The sequence below is a fragment of the Bacillus rossius genome, chromosome 1 (genome assembly GCF_032445375.1).
Source record: "Bacillus rossius redtenbacheri isolate Brsri chromosome 1, Brsri_v3, whole genome shotgun sequence".
NCBI classification, from domain to species: domain Eukaryota; kingdom Metazoa; phylum Arthropoda; class Insecta; order Phasmatodea; family Bacillidae; genus Bacillus; species Bacillus rossius.
The window spans coordinates 202,125,357-202,149,768 of NC_086330.1; positions in this window are offsets into that span (position 1 = coordinate 202,125,357).

The following is a 24,412-nucleotide window of genomic DNA, read 5'->3' on the forward strand; positions in this document are numbered from 1 at the left end:
CAAATTTTATGAATAAAATGTGGAATAATTTATTGGGAAAAAAATGGTACATGTAATTCCGGGTGTGACATGAAATGAGCCTCTGTTCCCATGTATACTACCACAAACAAGAAATTATGTGAAGTGGATTGAGCTAGTGATATGAAATAATCACTGTGTTACAGTGTAAAGATTGACTTTTTACATGGGCTATCCAAAAGTTAGAAATAACTTAACTCTTTTAATTCACAAATCTCACAAAAAATTCCGGGTGTGACATTTGAAAGTTCCGGGTGTGACAGAGTGCAACACACCAAAGGTATTACAGTATTTTCTAGAGTCTTATACAATGACAGTAACCTATACTTGAAAATCTACTAAACCATATAATATTATAAAAAATTTAAAAAATTTAACTTCATTTAAGTCAAAAATATAACACAATATTATCATAATTCAGAAGAACAAAAAAGTCAGCAAAATTATTAAATACTATAAAAACCTAAATGATTACTAAACTAGTCTACTTAAGAGATATAATTCTTGTGACTGTGGTCAAATAAACTGTAACAGGCATATACTAACTACAACACAAAAATATGTACAAAACATCAAACACGCTATATGATGTCCAATTGCCTAAGGGCTGTTTTCAGACACTTGGGTTGAATTCATACAGCATACGATCACCATGAAGAATTATTTTTGGATAAGGTACAATTCCAAATACTTGTGACGATGCTACATAAGACACATCTGATTCATCAGCTATGTACAGTCTACCTGTTTCACCATATTGTTTTAAAAGCAGTATTTGTACATCACCTTCTACAGTAACATTTGTTTGGCAAATTCCCAAGTAGTCCTTCCTATATTTACCACTGGCACTATCTAACTGTACTTTAACAAAACCACCAGGTGAAAGATTACAGTGAGAAAAGTCTAATGTGGGAATGTGAGAGGTATATAGAATTTCAGAGTTTTCCTCAAATTCTGAATCTGTGTAAATGTCTTCAACCACCATTTTTTTGGAGTTTACTGCCACATATATAGTTTCTGGAAACAACACAATTTTCTTCAATGTAGACTTAGCAGTCTTTGCTGCAAGGAGAGAAAAATCATCTGAACTTTGGAAGCGATGAAGCGATTTAATACCTTCAATTGGTAAAACATTGTTCCAGCGTTCATTCAGGAATGTTTCATTTTCTTGAACATCAGTTCTGGGTACAAAAAGGCAAGTGATGTTTTTAACTTTAGTGCAGGCACACTCATAAAATGTTTTTGCTGAATCTACTTTACATTTGTATGAACGTGCTGCATTCCATAAAACTCTTTTGATGGTTCCTCCTATTCCATCCACTGCCCCTTTCCCATGCGAGGCGGCAAAAAAGTTTCAAGTTGCTGTGACACCCAGATAGTTAGCACTATGACACAAATTCGATAAGTTGTACTTGCTTTTGAACTGTGCAGCGCAATTGTCTGAGAAGAAGTCAACATGGGTCAAATTGGGATATATTGTGCGGAAATCCTCAATTATAACTTTTACGAATGTCCAAGTAGAATATTTACTGTGCGCCATATCATCACTGATTACTGCGTAAGAGTGTAGAGATTTTGCAGTCCAGATACAGCATGTGAAAATTGTGACCTGTTCATGTGACCAATGAGCAGACTGTATTTCATCCTGCTCTAAAAGCGTGAAGTTTTCTGCAAAGTCTATTTGCACTAAAACTTTACCTTGACAGATGTCATTTTTAAGTGTTTCAAAATGTTTAGACTGAACATTTTTGACATAGCAATGTATTTTGAAAGTAGGAAGTTGATCATTCAGCTGCTGAGTTGCTGCAGCTAGCGTAGTATCTTTTTCAATCTTTTTTGGACGTTGTTCAATATTTACCCACTCTAAGTATTTGATTGTCTCTTGTGGGTCGTATTCTCCTAGTATATCTTCAATATCTCTGTACTTGCACATTTGACACTCATTGTACATGCACATTTCATTGGTTGGGTCACATACTAGTTTGTCAAAAACCTGGTTGTGATTACATGGACATTGCAATATCTGTTTAGAAATTGATTCCAACAGGTACATAAAATTTGCATGGTATTTGCAAATGCATACATGATGAGGCATGCGAGACATACTGAGAATATTTATTGGCCTTAGCTCTTACAATTTAGACTTCTTTATGCTTACATTTGGATATTCGGAATGAAATTGTTCCATTATTTCGGGAACAGTCAACATTAAAAACCAAACCTGTTTATGCTCCTTTTTACCAGTTTCAGGATCTTTAACAGTTTTTACATCACGTCTACCTGGAGCTTGACGACTAATGTCATCTCTGTTGTAGAAATCAATCACAAGATGTTTTACTGAATCTGGTAATGGATCCCCCTTCTTCTTAGCATCACTGGAGACCTTTGTGGGGTTCAAAACAGATTGACCAAATGTATCATCACACAACTTTTTCACAACAGCCAGTTTTTTCGAGGGACTATTTGGCAATAACCGCTTGACTCTTTTTACTGCCTTACCAAAAGACTGCACACACCGATATGAGCCAATGGGAGAGACTGAATCTTGATCACTCTGACTGTTTGACACCCTTAGTTTCTTGTTTTGGCGACATTTCTGCTGGCGTAGTCTGGCATTTTTTCGCATTTCATACAGTAAATCTTTATCTCTTTGAACTTGCTTCTTCATTGACTTTCTTCTTTCTCTGTCCCTATCACGTTCTTTATGGAGGTAGACTTTCCATTTTTCAGGATTCTCTTCTTTCATTCTTCGTCTGAATGCTGTCAATTTTGCTTTTAGCTTTGGCCCCATTAATTCTGAAATCAAATAATTTAAAGTAGGTTAAATTGAACATCCTAAATTACAAGTTTTATAATTGAGGCATATGCACAAATTTATTTCAGGTTAGGTTAACTAGACCTAGTTGTGACATTGATTTCGAGAAAATGGATTGTCTGCTCTCAGGTATTTGTATGTACAAATCATGTAGAGCATTAAGGCCAAATAATAGTCACAAATACTAATTTAGACACTTTAGCTTACTTGAATCTTAGAAACTATGGTAAGACTGAGTGATTTGGAATACAATCTCATATCTACAAATTTTTTTACACCCTTGGCTCAGGTTTTCACAAAGACTAGCAAATCCACAAGTACTACACTATTACCATTATGCAAATCATGCAAACAGGTACTATGATGAGCATACTACCACCATTTTTTTCTCGTTTCTATAATAGTTATCGAAAATTTGGAAAATTGCAGGCATTTAATAAGTGTCACACCCGGAATATTTATCTGTCACACCCGGAACTCTGGTTTATTATATTAAACATTTTTTTATTATGCTCTTAATTTGAACTACACAATAGCCTAAAGTTTTAAAATGACACTCACAAAACAGCAAATGAATTGCAATGTATGAATAATATTTATACAAACTAATTGTATAATCTGGTTCCGGGTGTGACACAGCACATGGTACCTTACAAGAAGCTATATATGACAATATATTTACCTGAATACGTTGATTTTGTCACGGACACAAAAAGCAAACTTCTTCTAACCTCAATCACTGATTTTGGTGGGAAACAGTTGAATACTGTAATTATGGCACATCTGACTAAAAAGACATTGATTTCCCTTTAACACAGCTTGGTCACATTGAAGACTATATCTCTATACCAAATACATTGAAATTTAAAAAAAAATAAAGAAAAAATCAATATTATGGAATATAAACATTAAATTTGACTCTACTGTATAAAATGTTAAATTTCTTTGAAAAATAATTTTTATCACTTTAGGCTCATTTGACATGGAATAGCTGATTACCTACATTTGAAAAATATTTTTGACTTGTTTGGCTTTTTTTTTTTTTGTTTTGGGCATTTATATGTTTGGTTACTATATACATTCTTCAACCATTTTAAAAATTGAAATGATTCCCAGAAAGACATACAACAAAATTAAAATTTAAAACTTCTCCAATGCATTAGTGATCAATTTCACCCCTTGATATCAATCTCACCCCATGTCACGGTAACTTTTTTTTACATAGTATCATTTAAGTAGGCCTTCATGCTTAAATACTTTTTAAAAAATCTGCAATAACCCACTCTCATTAACCACATACATATCTATATAAAAATTTTATTAATAAAATCACTTCATTTGATTCCCTAACAAAAAGTTTTAATGATTTCAGTATTTAATGAAGTTATCTAACCATTCTCTTAATTTAATGTTACTACTAATGTATAAAAACTTATGTTAAAACAGTAAACTAATTGTTAACGAATTGAAGCAGGCCTATTGTAATAGGTACCCTTTCATGGGGGTTAAGTTTGTAACACCTTTGGCCAGGCCGATGTGTTAGTGCCGTGATAAGTAACTGTTTATCGGTATAGCTATCATAAGGAAGGATAAATCTAAATCATATTAATTTAACTATCATGTGTCGAATTAAGATGCCCATAGCCGGGCCATTCAACACAAAAAAGCCGTAACCTGCATTATTTTTAAACATAACTTCTATAACCGTACCCAAAATTATTTTTAACAAAACTTCTATTGCCTTAACCTGCATTATTTTTAAACACAACTATCAATAATTAGTTTCAAGAAAAAAATTAATTCATAAAGGTTTCTAAAAGAGAAAAAAATTGAAGGCCTAAAACGTATGGTTTGCTCATTTTTAGTGTAAACGAGTTAAAAGATTATTTCATTATTAAATTTGTTTTTTTTTTTTCTTACAAATGAAATGAAAGTATTCAAATGAAACGACCATCCAATCTAAAAAAAAACAATATTTATAAAACAGACCTATTTTCGAATAAACACATGTTAAGTACAACAAGAATTGTATTCAATTAAATTAACGAATGGTAGATCATAATAAGCATTAACACAGCACATCTATAAAAAAAATTACTTATTAAAAAAGAACAATATATTTATTTGCCTAAGAAAGTAATAAATTTACACAGTAACTTACCTTGATAGTCTTATTCAACTTGGCAATATGGAGCATTTAAGCTCTGGCCAGAAAAAAATAAAGAAACATGGAAACGGAAACAAAAATAATAAACTCCCAGGATGCAACAGGGCTGCAACACGGCAAGTCAAATTCAAGCCTTCGGCAAGCATACCGAAAAAAAGAAGATCGATATAGCTCACAGATGACTTAAATCAAGCTTGAATCAACCTTGATGCGTCAAGCTTGCATGGAAAGTTTAATTCATGCCTTTGGCAAGCTTGCCGAAAACAAGTGTAGGTCGCAATGGATGACAGAGCACTTGAATCAAGCTTGAATCAAGTTTGATGCTTCAAGCTTTTAATATTGTAACACCTTATAAATAAGTTTGGTGTATTTGGGATGCGTATTTGTTATAAAATCGAGTTATTAAAATGAAATAATATTATTCCCCTACCGTGAACAAAATGATTATAATTAAAATGATTATAAACTATCATAGTTCATGCATGGCCTCGTGGCTTAGCAGCGCTAATTTCTAATCGTAAGGTTGTCGGTTCGAATCCCGGCAGGTGCGAAATTTTTTGTTGAACTTGTAAAAATAAATACGGCGCACGTAACATTTCAAAAGTAATAAATATATTTGAATAATGAATGCAAATAAAAGTAAATTTAATAATTAAATTGTACATTTCATTTCACTCCTTTGTATCCATACAAAATAATGATAATTCAATAAAATTGATTCAATTTTATTCATAAAAGTATGCAGAGGTAGATTTATCATACAAAAGATAGAAAAATTAAAAAAAAATTCTTCCTCAAAGAATATAATATTTTTAATGCCTAAATGGTTTGGTTGCAAAAACCTATTACGGCTCAGTCTCAGGCCGAATATGATATTTCCTTTTCTTCTGGATCAATCTTTCATCAATGATTTGTTATGACGTTGTCACGTTAAACTATCGTCCGTAAACCGACTTTACAGTCAACCAATTTTTTTAAAAAACAGATTTCGGTGTTATTGGTTTTATTATGGATGACTTTTATAAGCGATCCGATAACTTATCTAATGTATTAAAAAAAATATTCATGCGAGAGATTAATTATTTTTAATGCATTAAAACACATTGTAAAATATTAATAAAATAATAAATGACATGTGTTACATTTACAGAATGGTGAAATTTGAATCTTAAAACTAATGAACTGTAAAACATGGTACAGTTAATTTTGTCAAAAACATCTCCTGGGTATGTTAAATTACATTCATTTTTATTTACACTAATATTGGCTAATAACACTAAAATGTTAGCATGGTTAAACGCTCTGCATTTTCTGGAGAAAGTGTAGATCGCCTGTCAGAAACTACTAGAGAGTACTTTGAAAATTTACGTTCACAATCAACATTTGCAGTTGGAAACCATATTGCTCTTAATCCAGCTGTTGAAAATTCACTGTAGTTGGTTTTCATTGATTACAGAACTTGCACAACATCGACAGTCTTTGTTTCTGGTTTTGCAAGTTCTTCTGTAATAATATTCTTGAAGGTGGCATATGCTTCAATAAAAACTTCGCTGGGAATATGAGAAATCGCAGGTAGGTTTAGGATTACTTTTTGTACGTTTTCAGGTTTCATGCACACCCTACTTACATTTTGCGGGTTAAAGAAGTGATCAATTGCCTGAAATGTTTCCCTGCAAGGATCATTCTGCATCAGTTCTAGAAGTTTAGTTTCACATTTCTTGCCAGTTAAATGCAAACATTGTTTCAATTCTGCCTGCTTCACGGTGCGTAGTTCACAGATCAAGTCATTTACTGAAGCTGAAACAACACCATTGCTCAAAACACTGAATTTTTTCTGCAGATCTTTCAATTTTGTTGTCAACAAATGTGCAGTTGGGTACGTATTGGGAAGTTATCAACTCTGTTAGAGGAGAGCAGTTTTGTGCCACAAACAGAGCTTCAGCTTTCACAACATTCACTTCCTCTGCAGACATTTCTTTCAGGAATTTAATGCCACTGTTGTGTTCTCTCTACTCTTCAAAGAATTCCAAGATATCCTGCAAATGTATGCTGAGATCAGGGTGTCTACAGGTCACGGAAGTCACCAAAAAGTAACTAAAATGAAGCGCTGGTCACGGAAGTACCGAAAAAGTGGCGCAATTGTTGTGGAAGTCACGGATTAATGTTTATTTACTCGTCGTACGTAACGTTTCGATACAAATCGATAGTTTGCGGAAGCAGACGTTGATATCATCTAATCGATAGTGCTTTCCTGTTTGCTGTTTCCTTTGTCTTCGAAACACGGATGTTTGGATTTGTACGTAGATTTGTAATGGCTGCCGACTTGTGTTGTGTTAAGTGGCGTGGATTTTACTAATTATAACGTCATGTAGTTGTAATTCTTGTGAATATAAAACCGGAAAGAAAACGTTTTCGTTTGTGTGCCAGTTAACTGAGTTTATAGTAAAAACGTTCCGTGCGTTATTTACCAGTAAATCGATGTGTGCTTTTCTAATTAATCGCCACTGCAACGTTTTAGCACGTGGTACTAAATATAGATCGGCCAAAAGGTGTTTTCTGTAATTGGTGCAAAATATTTCTTGACTTTTATGTATCATGTGCTATTTAGGAACATGGAAGAGTTTGTTGTAACAAAAAGTTACAGTTAATTATTTACTTAAGTTCTGGAAATTCTGATTGACACGTCTTCACGTGTTTATGTATTTATATGTGTGAAATATAAAAGAAATGCCTGGAAAGTGCAGTTTCCAAGATCAGTGGTTCAAAATGCCTTGCGCAATAGAAGGAAATTGGACGTCTTGGCTTAGGCCTGTAGAAAAGTCTGTAATGTTGCAGAACCCTGCCCTCCTAATTAAATAATTTTTCTTTTAAACTAATTTCATGAATGTAAATATTTCTTAAAAAGTCTTTCTAATGATATTTTACCGTTTGTTATATATTTTAGGGTTGACATTTTTTACTTGCTATGTTTTTAAGAAGATATTTTGTATTTTATTAGACATTTTTAATCACTACTATTATATATGTAATTATTCACAAATGAGCCGATGTACTAAATTTTTGCATGTTTAGGCCTACTTTTTCAGGTTATTTCTAAATGATTATTTTTGTAAAGTAATTCGTATTATGATTATTGTTCTTAATTTTAATTAACGTGTTGTAATATAATTATAAATCACGGGACTGTGTCTGGGCTGGAGTGATGGTTAGAAAGAGAGGCATGAGAGGCCTGTAAGTGTGAGTGAGAAAGGAACAGTGCTTCCCCGCCAACCGAGATAAAGACGGTAATTCCCCCACTGCGTGGGAACTGTGTGATAACTGCTGTCTCACGGTGTGGGAGAGAGAACGAGAGTGGAAGTTCCCAATTTCGATGTGAAATTGAAAAGAGATAGATCAGGGGAAGCCCAGAGTTCTGTATGTACAATGTTTTTTCATGTAGTGTAACTTGTTCTATGATTGGCTTGTATCTGTAAGCGTGAAAGAAGCGTGCGTGTGATTGGTCGGTGAGGTCATGTGACGTCTACTCCCTGCGTGGAGGAGACGAGTTCATGAGATCACCAGTTGTCTGCCGACTGCTGCACCAGTAGGTCGCGTTCGGTGGCTTCTCGCCAAATTATAATGTAATTTACTAATGGATAATTTCACGTTGGTGGTCAGAGCCAGGCCGAATATTAAGTCAACCTAATTTGTTTTAATTTCTTTCGGACAATAATTAGAAATTGCGGCCACCTTCGTCGGCATTCGGCTCGTAGCGAAATTCGTTTTCGCTGGGTGCGGCCCTGTTTGAGGTCGCACCATCTTCGTGTACTAGTAAAAACATTACTGAAGGACGCTATTTTTTCCGGTAATTCTCATCACGCGAACTACGAGCAATTTTCGACAGTCAGATATACATGTGGAACGAGTGAATGAACCATTGTAAGTGTTTGGATTCGTCGGGGCATTCTGTTTAAAAAAAATAAAAAAAACAACAAAAATTACAATCGGCGTTGAACTGTTTATTTTGTATATAACGAACCGTTATAAGTCACAATACAAAGCTTATTGCACTATTTGTAGAAGCGACTTTGGTATTTCCCATGGTGGTGTATACTGTGTTAAAGTTCATGAAAAGGGGAAAAAACATGTTCAGAAACTCCTGGAAATCTCTAAAGGTAAGCAAACATTACTGCAATTTTCTAAGAAAAATGATGCTCCATCTGTGTTGGCAACAGGCACTTCACCAATGAACACTGAAACACAGAATGACTGTTCTAGCGGAACAACTAATAGTGATACTAAAATAACTGAATGTGCAGGTACTTCTGGCATAGGCCTAGGCAATTTCATTTTGAAGGATGACGTAGCAAAGGCAGAAATTGTTTGGGCTTTAAATAAAGTAGTTACTCATGGGTCTTCACGTGGCTCAGAATCAAGTTCTGAACTGTTTCCGTACATGTTCCCCGATAGTTTGATTGCAAAAAATTTCATGATGCAAAAGGACAAATTGTCCTATGTTATTACTAATGGTCTTGGACCTTATTTTCAAAGTAAACTTGTAGATGAAGTAAAAAATGCAAATTTTTTTGCTATTTCCCTCGATGAAAGTTTAAATAAAATTAGTCAGAAAGGTCAAATGGATCTGATTGTACGTTTCTGGGATGAAGATTGCAATGCAGTTGTGACCAAGTACCTGACATCAACATTTCTTCAACGAGCAACAGCAAAAGATTTGTTGGAAACTTTCACAACTACTATGGCCAATCTAGGTTTGCCCCTAAATCACATTTTGCAAGTATCTGTTGATGGGCCTAACGTTAACTTAAAGTTTTTACGTGACTTGCAAGACAGTATTGGTAACGAGCTGGATGGAAATGGAAAGCCTTTTGATACTGGAACATGCCCTTTACATGTTGTGCAAGGGGCTTATAAAACAGCACACACTACAGTAGGATGGAAAATACATGAATTTTTGCGATCTGTGTACTATCTGTTCAGGGATTTTCCGGTTAGAAGAGCTGAATACACTCTGAAGACTGCTTCTGAAGTTTTCCCACTCAAGTTCTGCCAAGTTAGATGGGTTGAAAATTCAAGAGTACTTCAAAGAGCCATTGAGATGTTTCCATCACTTGTGAAATATGTCAGTGCAGTAGAGAAAAATCCCCCGAATTCTCAGTGTTATGTAAGAGTGAAAGAAGCCTTGAAAGATAAGCTATTGTTTGCAAAGTTGGAATTTCTTCTATCAGTTTCATTGCAGCTAGAGCCTTTTCTAACGAAATTCCAGTCCAATGATGCTTTATTTCCGCTGCTCTATCAAGATACGTTGTCTCTCTTGATAGGCATTGGCACTCGCATCTTGAAGAAAAATGTGGTAGAAGACATCAAATCGGGTGTTCAGCTGACAAATGTTGATGTATACAATTCAGATGTCTTGAAAGCTGTGAGCAATATAGATATAGGATTTGGTGCCAAAGCAGCATGCAAAGACCTTAAAGAGGTTGTAGTGTTGTTGTTTAGAAATGAATGCAGGTGTTACTTACAACATATATTTTCAAAGTTTACTGTGAAGTCTCCACTCAAAAGTAAAATTGTTAAAGGAGCATCCTGTTTATCGCCTGAAGTCATCAGAAGTAGTCTATTAAGAAACTCTTTAGACATTTTTGTGTCAAATGGACACATGGCTCCACATGTAGCAGACTGCATCAAACGAGATTACTTGATTGTTTGTGACAATGCAGCTGTTAAAGATGCTATAGAGACATATGATTGGAGGTCTCAAAAATTGGATGCCCTTGTTTTGGAATTAATTTCTATGGCGAAGGTGGACAATGCTGCCCTGATTTAGTTTTGCAAGAAGATTTTAGTTATGTTTCATGGCAATGCTGCAGTTGAGAGGGGTTTTTCAGTGAACAGAGAATGTCTGGTAGAAAACTTGTCGGAAGCCTCTTTGATAGCACAGAGATGTGTGTATGATTCTGTTCATTCAGAAGGTGGAGTTAAAAATGTCCAAATCGCTAAAAAAATGATCCATTCTGTAAGGAATGCATCTGCCAGGAGACAGGAAGCACTCAGGATGAAAAACATGAAGAAAGATGAGGAAGTAGAAGCAAAGAGGAAAGCCAAGTCAGAACTGAAGGAACTGCAAGCTACAAAACGCAGGATGTTAGAAATGCATAAGGAGGAAATGACCAGCATGGAGGATAGGATAACATTTTTGAAAAAGCAGGCTTAAAATTATTAATTATGTTTCTATCCATATCCACAGTGCAGAAACACATAGGCCTACAAATTTAAATATTAACTGTCAGTGTTTTTTGGCCAGTGTTGAAATTGTGGTCTTGTATAACAACTGCTAACACCCAGGACTATTAAAAGGTAAGCACATAAAACTGTGTAATATTTTTTAGTATATTTTGTTGCTTTTTCGTTATTTTCAATAGTGTATGTTATTACATAGTCAATAAGTTGCATTAAAAATATTCCTTTTTTCTGTGTGGTATAATGTGAAACGTTTCTGAAAACTTTTTACCTAAAAATGAAATGTGTAATTTGAAGTATCAACTTTTCTTGAAAAGGTCACCAAAAAGTCACCAAATTAATTTTTCTGTTGCCTGTAGACACCCTGGAGATAGACAACAGACTCAAACCATGTGTTCCATCTGGTAAGAACAGGTTGTGGAAAGAGCTTGCACATTGCAGGATCATGAGAGTATTTGGTGTTCAGAAATTCCAAGTACTGATGTTTGCGCTTCCTTGTGTTCTGAAACGAATTTTTTACCTTCACTATAACATCGTTGAGTTGTTCAAGGTTAGACTGCCAAACCACTCCAACTAAATGAATTTTGTGCGCCCAGCACTGCACATGTAGCACACGATCACCCAACACACCTTGAAGTGTACTGGCACATTTAATCATGTACCTAGCAGAGTCTGATACAAATGCACACACTTGTGAATGATCCACTTCATATTTAGTTAGTGTGTCTAAAACAGCACGAGTACAGGATACAGAATCTGCAGAATCCAAAACAACTGATGCAGCAAGATGTGATGATTGTGTTGCACCAGGCTGAAGGGTCCTGAAAATAATATTGAACACACAGTGCCCATTTGGTGTCTGTAGTTTCGTCAGCCAAAACACATATTGGAATGTGACTGACTAATAATTTTATAGTCTCTTTTTTGTTTTCTGCCACTATTGGGATGTACTTCTTTCGTAGCCAATCTGCAGATGGTAGGTCACCACCACCCTTCACACACTCTTGAAACCATGCTCTAAGTGTAGGATTGTCCAATTTCTCCACCGGGATATTTGCTGAAACAAAGGCTTCAGTTGTTTTTATGATAAAGTCTTCTTTATCATTTTTGGCCTTTTTCATTGTAACTACCGACTCGGAAATAGAAACTTGCCTTTTTGTGGGTATCCCACTCTTTTTACACCTTTTATGTTTTTCACTCGACACATGTTTCACCAAAGTATCGCGTCTTTCATGTTCGAGCCGGCAGTTGCAAAATTTACACATCAAATTACTTTCACACATGTAAAAACCTTCACCAACAAACTCCTTAACCCGGTCGTTTGCCGAGACTTTATTCTTCGGCATTATGAAATATTTGTGTTTCAGAATAATTTACATTGATTTGCCGTAGCAAAATTCACCAAGCCTACGTTCCAAACCGTTTAAAATCATACAATATAAACTGAAAATAGTACCGTTTGCTGGTTTCGTGAACAAAAAAAAAAAAAAAAAAACATTAGTTTTGGATAGTCTTAGATGTTCACGTAACTAAAACAAATAATTTCAACACAAATAAAACATGCTACACTAGCGCTTCGTTGCGGGCTAATGCGTCAGATTGGTATCGCAACGTCCAAATATACGAAAATTGTTTAATGTGTTCACCACCATCACGCGTCAACCATGTAGTCTTTGGTAAAACTTCTGAACTTGTGGCAGTACGCATCTCGTAAATTAAGGTTATGTTGCGGACTTCGGCATATTTCGCATTATTTCGCGGACTTCGACATATTTCGTTTTATTTCGTGTATATAACCAAATTTCGGTGTTATTTTGTTTTATCGCGATTCACCATAAAATCATGCCTCTAGTGATAGGCTATCAAAATTATGATTTCACTAAACCAATAATACAATAAATTCTATCACTATCATTCTGGCCAAATATCTACCATAAAATTGTAACAAATAATGGCAGATAATCCTACATGCACATTATGTTGTGTGAAGGTTGTTTCACTCCCTCAAACAAGTAAAATGGTCACTCTGAATCCAGCCAATCCTGGGCCACATCTGCAGGTCATGGAGGGACAGATGCTGCCAACTGTTGGCTCCAAGAAGCTGCAATACCGTTGAGGGGTGAGCGTAGCTGACGTGATGACTGGAGCGGTAGACAGAGGGCTATGACCAGAACATGCAAGTCCCTCCCGAGCCCGAATTTTATTTTTATTTTGGAGGGTATATTAATGTTTACTTAAGGGCGCCGTCTGGCTAGAGAGTAAACGCGTGACCACGTACATAGCATGTCGTTCTTGCTCGGAGCTGAGTGGCGACATTCGGAACTACTCTTATCTCCTCCTTCTCACTGCCCCACCCCACTAGTACCCACCCTCCTCCCCACGCCGACACTGCTGGCGAGATAAGAGCTGCCCTGCCGCCTCGCCATGTGTCTGAATCACTCTGCGTCCTTTAGTTTACCGTAGCCGGCGTGCCAATTGCATATATGTTTAGTGTAGCGATATAGCAAAATACTTATTTTAGTGGTTGATAGTAACGTGTTAACACTAAGTTATTGTGTATATGTCACATGGACAAATGTGACTGCATAGGTAAAAAATAGTTCTCTCTGAATTACTGACTTAGAAATACATGTCTGGACACTACTTTACAATGATGGTTGATTACAATGTGATGTTTTACCTGGTTATTTGCAAAACTACTTCAAAACCTCTATGGTGCCACCAGCACAGTCACGCTGTGAATGAGCATTTTAATTTACATATATTTAATACCTACCAAAAATGTTTAACTTTTGAACTTTTTCTTAATTTTTATCTATATATTTTTAAAATTTTGATCGGTTACTAAATTAACAGCATTTCTGCACCAAGGGCGTGGGCAGTTTTATTCAGTCACAAGGGTGTCAAAAATACGTAGGCAAACAGGAAAATTTCCAGACTAAAATCAGTAGTAGGGATTTTTTAAATACAAATAATTTAAAGGCACTCATTTTTACTAACGGCTGTTACATTTTGAGTTTTGATAATGGATTTTTTTTTTTAAGTTTAAGAATGTTTGGTATGAAATAAAAAGTAGATAAGTTTTAAAAAAGTTTGATAACAAATGAAACGAATCTAAATCATCAAAGAAAAATATTTATTCAATAATATTAAATCTTCAAGTAACAAAATAAAAATATACCTTACAGCAAAAAACATTTTCTTCAAGGCAGCTGCAAAATAAATTTTTGTAATTCAACTTTCTTCATAAGCACTGCACTACACAGTTTTTCCAGTATGACAAATTGAGTAAACAAAATCCATCCCTCTCGGCACAGACTACAGGTTTAGGTAGATTTCTAAGTACCTATCGCTTCATGAAATGTTCAAAAAACTTCTATAAACTTCTGAAACTTTTTAAGCATATTGTTCGTTCTACAATATTCAAAATTGATCGAATGAACACTGTCTTATTCCATGGCCCAAAAATATTTTAAAAGATTTAGTTCAACTCATCCAGGACTAAATAAAATAGAACGTATTTCATATTACGCCTACGCATTTATTACCTTCTAACACTACTTTTCATACCTTGCACTAATAAGTGGTCACAAAAAAAATTTGCTCTGGATCATTGTTTATGATAATATGAAGATAGTAATAAATAAATTTCAACATATGTATTTGATAGGAACTATAAAACTTTTTTCAACCTCTATTATAACTGTAAATAGTTCGTCGTATCGACAATTGTTTCCGCCAAAGGTTTTGGATAATGTTTAGGAATTTTGCAATAAATTATTTCATTTTTGATAGTACAGTAGAATCCCGTTATAGCGAGCACGATAATAGCGTGAAAACGGCTATAACGAGGTCTTTTTGAGGAATTTACGGCGTGATCGCGTGAAGTGTGCCTTGGTTATTTGTCTGCTATATCTTCACTCCTCTCGCTCGCCACTAGACATCTTGCCGTTGACACCTGTTACATTCTTCAGCCTTGCAGTCGCCACCTAAGTGAGTGGCTTTAAAAATAGAACCCCGTCCTTTCTTTCTTTTATCAAACTTCCGCTGTGCTTCAAGGCCAAGGTATGCTTGACTCGAATAAACCGAGCGTTTGAATACATATACATATACTTGTACGCATTTCTTATTATTTAGAAAATAGACAAAATATATCTTTTTCCCGCCAATAAACATAACAATGCGCACTTTTTTTAAAATATAAATGTTCTTAATTAATTTGTTGGGACATTTTCATTAACGAATAATAACATTGTTTATAACTATGTTAGGGCAAAAAAGTTAGAGCCGTCTTTATACTTGTTGCTAATTGATCGCGTTAATAATACACAAATATTTATAAACTTGTTTGGAATTATTTGTCGTGACACGTCACGTTATTTATTTTACTATCTGACAAATAGTAGGCACTACCGTATTTATTTTCGAATCGCTAGGACAGTTTTCTTGTAACTTTTGTTTTGGTCAGTTGTTGGGATATCTGTCCGGGAAGGGGGTGGTGATAGTTGAGTTTAGTTCCAAATTTATTTTCAAAAAAAGTTTACAGGTTTCTTTAAATGAAAAAAGTATAGTTTTCAAACGACTATTTCGTTTGAGGCGTACGTGCGTTGCCGCACTCCTGATTTTTTTGTAAGTAATTAAATTGTCGCGCTACACTAGCGCTACCTGTTAGGAACATCCCGAACCAACATGGCCGCCAGCAGACAGCCCGCATCGACAATAGATAGCAGGACAATGCTGCGTTGACCGTGGGCCAAGCCGAGATGCTATACTTAAGTGGCGTGGTAGGGTATTCTGGTTATTTTGACGCAATCGGTGATCGCATCCGTACTTGTGGGGTATCGTTTTAAAGAGAATTCACACATCTGCTCACAGAAATTAAGATTTCGTTAATAAAACTTGTTATTTTCCAATTATACAGGTTCAAACACAATTTTTATGCTGTTTTCGGTTAATTCAGGCCTCAAAGTACTTTATTGCCTGGAAAAAAGTGAGAAAAGTGACCTTTGTGATAGAAAAAGTGAGAAAAAAGTGATCTCCAGGAAAATAAGTGACTAAAAAGGTGACCTGAAATAACTGAAATAAATGTTACAAAAATTCTGATTGTAGTAAAATAAAATGTTAGGTTATATATGGATCTAATAAAATACTGACAGTTATTCTATTAACTATTTAAAAACACAAAAGTTACAAATTACGCACCAGTAGAACAAAATTAAAAGAAACAAATTATTCACATACCTAAGATGGTGAAAGAGAAGTCAACTGTGTAAACTGTGACTTAAAAGTGGTTTCCATGAAAATTCTGTCAAGATTAACATTTTTATAATGTCTTATAAAATGAACTAAAAATTATATTAATTAAGAAGACACCATAGGCCTACTACAAAACTGTATCTAGTCCAATTTAAGAACAATTCAACATCAGCAAACTTATGTCAGAAAACTCCATCAACACAAAATATATAATTTTTTGATTATTTTGAAAAGTAGCCAGAAATAATTTTAGATTTCCTTTTCTCCACTGAGTGTTGTACAGTATCAACCTCAAGCTTCTTCTTTGCAGCTTCTTTTCTGACTCTGTTAACACCTTCCAACATGGCCTGGGCCAATCCAATTTCCTGCATATCTTTCTTTTTGCTGCTCTTCACTTTGCAAACTCTTCAATTTGTTCTCAGCACCAGCTATTATCTTTCTCTCATCTTTCAGTTTTTGTATTCTCTCTGCTTCCACTAATTTATTTTCATCCGTTTCCAACTTCTTCCGAGCTGCTTCTTCTTTTAAAGCCTTCTCATTTCGCAAGGCTTGCTGTGGTACATCTTCATTATTGCACTCTTGACAGTCATTGCTGCATTGAATGTTCTTTCCGACATGGAAGCTTTGTCTTGAGTTAAGCTGTGGAAGGACAAAGAAAACCCTCGCTCTAAGTCAGCATTTCCGTGTGAAAGAGCCAAAACAGATTTTACAACTTTAGCAACGTTTGGGTATTTATCATCACCAATGCTGTTCTTCAAAACAAAAAACTGAGCCCAGTAGTCATCTATACGGCCACCACACACACTTTCCTTTTCACACTGGAGCAGTTTTCATTCATCTAACAGAATACTTTCATCAATTACAATGGGCAGACTCTTTGCTAGAGCAACAATGTCTCGACAACTGCGGTGTAAAACCCTTTATTCTGGCTGGAGGCAACGGCAATTCTTCAGAAGTGGTTTCAATATTAGGGGTGACTTTCTGATAACATGAGTAACACCTTCAACATAATGGTTTCTCACTCCGGCCAAAAACTCCAGCTGAAACCTTTCATCCACCTGTAACATATACCCTTTATGATTTGTAAATGTGTTTCGAACCAAGAGTTAGGGTGCCCACTATATATACTTATATATCCTAACTGCAAAAGCAAATCCTACAACAAATTTACCAGGTGTAAAATTGTTGGTAATTGTCTAGAATAGGGTCTCGTGTGGAAAAACTTAAAAAAAATGTCAAATTAAAATTTGAAAATAGGGTGCACTCAATAGTAACAACCTTTCTCATTAATAACCTAAAATGATTTTCAAATTAGAATTTTTTTCACCCCTATCATCAATAACATTTCGAGGTAAGTTAATCACACCTCCTGCCTGCTAGTTTTGTTTTTTTAGGGATCTCCTTTTTAAAAATAAATTATATATATTTTAAAAAAACCAGCAGGCACAAACGTATTAAACTAGCCTTGAGGGGGGAGGTTGATAATAGGGGTAAAAAAAATTTCAAATTCAAAAAAATCTTTTACAGTGTTATTAAAGGAGGTGAATACTATTTAATTAATAAATAAACTAATTTTTTAAACATTTTTGAAAATGCCTCTATTCTAGACAATTGCAAAATGGTTTATTGCACTTACTGCGATGATCTGTGCATAATTTAGTACATTGTTTACACGTTGGAACCAAAGTTAAAAATGAAAGGCTACTATAAGAAATATATTGCAAAACAAAAATGATTCCATGTTCTTAAAAAAAAATTCCCTACTGTTCCTTACAGGGGGTAAAAAAAATTCCAGGTCAAGTGGCCACCCTGAAAGTACAATTTGAATTAAATCTTAAACAACTAAATCTAGAACTTACCTTTGAAATATCTGTCAAAATCTCTTTCTCAACATGGATTTTCTGGGCAGGAAGTAGGTTCTCTGTTTTTAGTAAATCTTCACTTACACCAACAGTTTGTATAAGTTCTGGTTTGCAAACCTTTCCAAGCAAACTCTTAGCAAGAGTGTCTAGTTCATCATGCATAACATGTATCATTGGTTCTTCCTTCTGGAATGCACCAGTGAAGCGTGTGAATAGTCTGGCACTGCTGCACACGAAAAGAAGTTCATCCTTTATAGTAGGCTTCTTTAGTAAACTCACTATTCTCTTGTAGTTGTTGCTCTTGCCTAGGCTATTTCTCTTCTTGGGGACATAACTTAAGAAGTATTTTTTGAGAGCTTCCCATTGTTCGATCAGTCGTGATGCAGCTCCTTCTAAGGTAAGCCACCTTGACGGAACATGCTTGATAAAACTATGTTTTGGAACAGATAGGTCATCTTGTATTTGTAAGTAGTCCTCACATCTTGAAGGCCAACAATAAAAAAAATCATGGACAGCCATTACCAAATCAGCTACATCTTCTCCAAGTTTATCAAGTCCACTGAGAAATGCATTGTGAAGTGTGTGGATGCTGCATGTGCCAATATTAAAAAGGGGTGCCTTGCGAATAGAAACCAACTCTTCACATATAATACGAGCAACTTTCTTGTTGACATTAGGGCCATCACTCCCTAACATTAATACCTTCTGACGAAGTAACTCAGTATTGTCTAGTGCAGAATTAATTTTCTCAACTAGTATTTCGCCTGTAGCTGATCCAATAAAAAAAGGTTTCAAGATGGTGAGTGATAATCTGTAGCTTCGTTTCAGACCAGTACCTGATAGCAATTTGCAGTTACTTTCTACCTGTGTGGTTTGTTGTTTCGTCGTAGCATACTGAATAGTATGCACCATCCAAGTCTTTCAAAATAACATTGCGAAAATATGGGCTTCATGCATCTGTTAGTAGATAACTAAATTTAGTGCTGCTCAGGCTGAAGTCCTCAGGCACACCCTCACCAAACATACTTTTAAGAACGTCAGCTATTTCTCCACAAGATGATGCTGAATAATTTGAAATAATACATTTCATTACCCATTTCAGTTCTGCACTTGTTGCACGATCTCGTACACTGTAAAGACATTTAACATGGTTTTCTGAGGGACTTCACTTGATGTGGAAGCTGAACATGAAGGTCGAACGACCGTAAATTTTAGCTGACTAGGAGCCAACTTATTCTGACATTCACTCTTATGTCGCTCGCAAGTAGCATGCTGAGATAGTGCTTGATACCCTTTGGTTGATATTTTGATTGTGACACAGCAAACTGCACAAAAAACATCAGTATCGTTACGTTTTTTTGCCCACTCGTAATGATATATCCATTATCATCGCTCTCTAGCCACTCGCTACGAAAACGACACTTCCCCATCTTCACCACACAAGAAAACATCAAAACACTACAATATTATTTCTCGGTTACTTGTTTATCTCAAATAATAGTATAGCATGACACACGTCATATCGCTAGCCAAGGCCCCTAAGGACAAAACTAACTTAAGACCGTAATCAGACTAACTACAGAACACACTGGCGCGAACATAGGTTATCTGCCATCACGTCAGCCGATCGATTAATGGATAGTTCGACTTCAGTTGTTGTTTACGCTTTTACGCATGTAAAAAACGATCTCGACACAATCCGTGTTATGGTAAACGGCAAATACCTTGATTACGGTCAAAAAAACAAATCAAGCATTTAATTAATGTCACTATCATAAACGGAAATGCAAATTTTGGGCACCAATATCGAAAAAAAAAAAGTAAATCAAGTGACTGTTTAAAAAAAAAAGTGACAAAAAAGTGATTGATGCAAAATAAGTGACTGTGAGTGAGTTAAGTGACCATTTTCGACCCCTGTTAATTTTTATTTTTTGGGGGCCAAAATCTGTCCAATTTGGTTATAGCGAGGACACGGTTATAGCGAGGATCAAACCCAGCACCGTGACACCTCGCTATAACGGGACTCTAGTGTATATAAACTAAAAAGTTATGATTTTGTTTGTCTTTTAACCATTTTTATTACCACAGCTTGCAGTAATGGCTGGTTACATAATATTTTACTTCATATAACGTTCTTGACAATATATAGAAAGTTAAATAAAAATATGAATGACTTTGATAGTGAAGGTACATGGTACAGAAGTTTTGTTTAGTTCTTTTTATCACCACGTGAGTTTTTTTTTCAACTTCTTGCGGTCTAATCAAAAATTGTTTTGGACCAAAGTTTTAGATAAAAAATAAAAATATACATTTAACATTAATTGTTATATAGCTCATTTTTTAAGTGTTTTACCATAAATAAGAATGTATTTAATATTGTACATCGTATGGGAATTCAGTTTTTTTTATATTTCTACCCTTGCTATTTACAACCCCTTGAACAATCGTTTGGCTTAACAAAAATAGTTTCAGACAAAAAATTGTGTAAAAAATTAAAACATTTACAAACAATACTAACAGATTTGATGATGTGTCTACTAAGGAAGTTACGAACTTTTCTGTCCTCAAACTCATGTTTTTTTCCGACCCTTGCATTTATGGTTGGTCGTATCAAAAAATGTATTCAAAGGTTTTTGGTATTACTCCTACGAGTTATAATACGTTCAAACGATGCAATATTTGTCATACTATGGGATTTAAAGCAATTGTTAAGTTAATCAAAACCTTCCCCTTTTTACCCCTTTGGTGGGATTATGGGATTATGCCAATTAAATAATTTGACCAAAATTTTATTACTATATTTTATTTATCAGTTTGGAAATGATTTGTGCACAATTAATTAAGGCAGTATCGTGTCCATAAATTGTATATGTATATACACACAAACGTTTGATTTCATGATGGCTTCGGTAGAATATTAAACGAAAAATCATCTTAAAATTTTCCTGCAGTCGCACTTTGGAAACGGCTTCAATAAAAATAGGTAGTCTTTCTTCGAAATATACCTAAGAATCCACAAACCAAACAAAATAGAAGAAAATAATGCATAGAGATAACCCACAAAATAAAATGGTTTTTAAATATAGAACTGTGTTAACAATTAATTAAATTTTTGAATGTATTTACATACAATCCAAAAATAAACATTTTTTTTCCAACAATGTCCACACCTCTACTTTCTTATTTATGCAGATACCGTTTTTATATGTTCTGTTTAAAATCACCTTCTGCATTCAGTTTTCTCAAACTCACCACACACATATGCACGAGCACATTTAAACTGGTTTTCTTGTTAAACATCATTTCTAAATCAGAATGACACTTGGCATATTAGCTGTATAAATACTAGTCCTATAAAAAGTACATTGTAAAACCCAATATTTAAGTTGAAATTAAACCGCCGTGTTTTCTAAATATCTTCATTGAAGGACTACATCATGAAACGTTAGTGTGGTTCTGACAAATAAAATGTAAGTTTGAGCAGCGAGCTTGATAACATCTTCAAAAACTTGTTTGTAAATGATAACATCTTCAAAAACTTGTTTGTAAATATCATAAATCCTTTCAACCCATTACAATACCTCTACTTATGAATGTGTAAACTCACTGTCACTGTTATGGAAAGAAATTCCATATTGTTTTTGTTTCCTTCTTAAATATATATGTATGTTATTTATAAATATAATTTTTAATATTGTTATTCTTACATAGTCCACAGGCGATATTGAACAAAATTGCTACCTATTATTTACTTAGGTTCTCTCTTATGGGAAGATTGCGGGTGTATCTTGGGTCCACCAACACTGGCAGTAATGAATTCATGTAGAACTGTATAAGTTTTTCTTCCATTAAACTTTTCCAGAAATGGTCATCTTTTGTGATTTTCTGAAAAAGCATTCCTTTTGGAGTCCAAACGACAAAAAGGCAGAATTGGCGACCTGTAATATGGAGTTGTCCCTGAATTTGGTACATGTACATATGATCGATCTTGAGATGCATTTTTCCATCCTTCAGTTCACAAAAATTATTTTTTTTTCTCCAGAATTGCCGTTTCAGGAAGCATAGTCTTGGCAGTTGCAGGGCATTTGATTTCAATGATGCCATCACTACCAATGAGCCCATCAGGCGATGCTGCTAGAAATTGTATATTTTCGTCAATGAAAAGTTCTGAAGGAATTATGACTAAGCCCAGCTCCTGTTCCAGCTGAGTGACTGCATGAGGTTCGTTCTCAATTCCATATTTAGTTGCTTTGTTTCCAGAGAAGGTTGAATATAAAATAGATTGAACTGTTTTAGAGCACGGTGTTGTTTCTCACATTCGACATATTTTTCCGAAATTTGAAGCCATCAGACGCTTTGCTCTTTCACATTTCCACAAGATACAGTGCCTTTGTCCAGTGGTTGATGACTGGATATCCTGAATTTTTTTGCTGTCACACTGCAGTCCTCTCAAAAATTCTTTTTTCTTTTCGTATTCTTCAGGATTCATGTCTGGTATCTGAGAAACATTGCCATAATGTGAGTCTTCTGAAAAGTTAATTTTCTTTTTAGTCTTCTTTGTGGGGTTTTCCAAGTGCCTCTTTTTTCTTTTTTCAGCAGAATTTTTTTTTGCTTTTAAATATTTTTTTGAATATTACCAGGACTGTGATTTGTGAATTTTTTTTTGAATTTCGGCTTGTTCGTTACCATCTGCATTGCACGAAATCACGGAAAGTTCACTTCTGGTAAGGTATCCACCACGGAGAGAAAATTTGACTCTTTTACCACTAACAAACTTTGCAACTGTATTATTAAAAGACTCAGCTCTATTTGTTGTCATGTTTATAAGAGACTTTCTGCATGATGAACTACCAGATTATTTGCTGACATTATTTCATCCCACATGCCCATACTTTTCATACTTGGAACTATATTCTCTCCTGTGCTTCAAGAACCATCACAATAGTATTCTCGTTCACTGGACTTTGAATGGTCCCCGAATACATGAAATGGTCCATTGTGAATATCACTCCGTAATTCCTTTACACATTCTTGTTCAATTATTCCTCCGACAGGGGGAAGAGGAGGAGAAGGGCTACTATCGCCCTGAGCAGGAGAGGCCTCGCCCCCCCCCCCCCCCCGGTGGCGGGAAAGATAGCACCCTGCTGCCGCTACAGCTACAGAGGGTGCCACGAGGTGGCTAGCAGTTTCGCCTGTGCATACGTTTACCTTTATTAGTGCCTCAGAAGATTTTCCGTGGTGACATGCCTGTTTAAATGCAGGAATCAATGCAAGAAGGTCTAGGGTGCGTCTGACTGGTAAGTTCCTTAAATTATGACAATTTTTACTGCACAAAAAAAAAATAGGTTGAAAAGAGCCATTTTCGTGATATTGGCAGGGTCGCAAAAGTGTTAAGGTGGGTATGAGACAACTTAAATCCACCAGACCGACATCGAATGTTCTTTTTATTCCTTTCCTGCCCAAACAAAAATTGAAAATCTCAAGTTCTTTCTAAAGGAGAGATATAGAGGTAAATGTCTACAGTGGCTTCCTTCCATCGTCCAGACGGCACCCTTAAACAATTAAATCCATTTCTTTCATCAAAAGTTGTAGACAACTATAAGGGTTCAGTATATGAGACTATGCATTTGTAGAGATTCCAAGGCCAATCTCTGTCATGTTTTGAAACTGCATTCTTTCTTTGCACGATAGGCCCACTCGAAGTCTTTTGGAGCTGCCCCTCGTGGGTTTCCAGACCCAGGGAACAGAGCACAAGTTCCCATGAATGTAAACTGCTCCAAATAACACCAAAATTATTAAAACTATTCCACTTTTTACAATTAACCTGCTTTTGTAATCACTATTTGGTGTGTTTAAAAATTAGCAGTAAGAATTTTTTGGCAGTGTGTATATTCAGTAGAAAAATGAAACAATTATATTTGTAGAAGTGCTGAGTGTGGTATACCTACAAACACCATAATCTATAATTTCAGCCCGAAGAATGGGGTTGCTTTGTACTTCTTTTGAGTTTTTAAAAATTTAGTGCAAAAAAGTAATAAATATTACAGAAAACTTATA